Source organism: Triticum dicoccoides, chromosome 4B, assembly GCF_002162155.2.
Source record: "Triticum dicoccoides isolate Atlit2015 ecotype Zavitan chromosome 4B, WEW_v2.0, whole genome shotgun sequence".
Taxonomy (NCBI): Eukaryota; Viridiplantae; Streptophyta; class Magnoliopsida; order Poales; family Poaceae; genus Triticum; species Triticum dicoccoides.
This window is the reverse complement of record NC_041387.1, coordinates 53967326-53968494: the sequence shown is the minus strand read 5'-3', so window position 1 is coordinate 53968494 and position 1169 is coordinate 53967326.

Sequence of the window (1169 nt, the reverse complement as noted above, 5' to 3'; positions counted from 1 at the left end):
CGACGAGGTGGTCCTCGGGTGCGGCGTCCTGCGAAGCCAGGGCGACGACGATGACTGGGGGGGTCCGTCGGTGGAGGGGTCGACGACGAGGGCAGCGAGGTGAGGCGGTTGACGGCGACAAGCGCGGGGAAGGGCGCCGGCGCCCGATCCAGATCTGGATTGGGAGGAGACGAGGGAGAGAGGGAAATGTGGGGGGAGGAGTGGGTAGTGGGCTAGGGTTCGGTGTCCCCAGGGGTTAGTAGGTGAGGTGGGGGCCGACCTGGGCCAGTGGGCTGACCGGCGGGCCGTCTGGCCCGGTTGGCCGGGGGGTTTATTTTATTTTGTTTTCTGGTTTTTTTTCTTTTTATTCTCTTTCCTTTCTGTTTTATTTTAGTTATACTTTATTTTTAGTTTAGTAAAATATGACAATAGCTCCAAAAATAGTGTTTCAAAATAACCCACTACCCTAAAAAGTTTGGTGACTAATAAGCTAGTTTAACATTTGTTTATTAATTTAATAGTATTCAATTAATTGTTTTTGCTACAGTTTTATCTAGTTAAGTGCATTTAAATTTTTTATAATCACTTGGTTTATCCACCAACATTACTTATGAATTATTTGGCTCACTCCGAACATTTTAGTTTTAATATTTGAAATCTTTTATTGTTTGCTTGATTATGAATTTGAATTCGAATCGGTTTCGAATCATTGCAAGGTTAGCAACAGTAACCGAGGTGACGTGGCATGATTAGCGTGGGATTACTGTAGCATGATTATCCGGGCGTCACAATTCTCCTCCACTACAAGAAATCTCGTCCCGAGATTTAAGAGGGGGACTAGGGGGTAAGGTCTAGTTACGAAATTCTAACGAACCCTCTCGGTCTTGGTTGCTCTTCTCGAAGCAGTTGATTCATTACATTGATGTCTTCATTTTTCTGCTTCAGGTCATTGAGATGAAAAGTCGGCATCCTTTCTTCGGAAACTCCATCGTACTTACGAATAGGTAACGGGGTAGATTGGAAACGACAGAATGCTATAAGGGTAATAATCTGGGATTAACCCATGAATGAGCATATGAGTACCTCTCGAGTTGAACAAAATAAACACATCGAGAGTAAAGTTGGAAGGTACAATAAGAAGTTTCAAGCAGCTAGGCAATCGTTCAATGCCTAGACATAAGGTGAAAGGG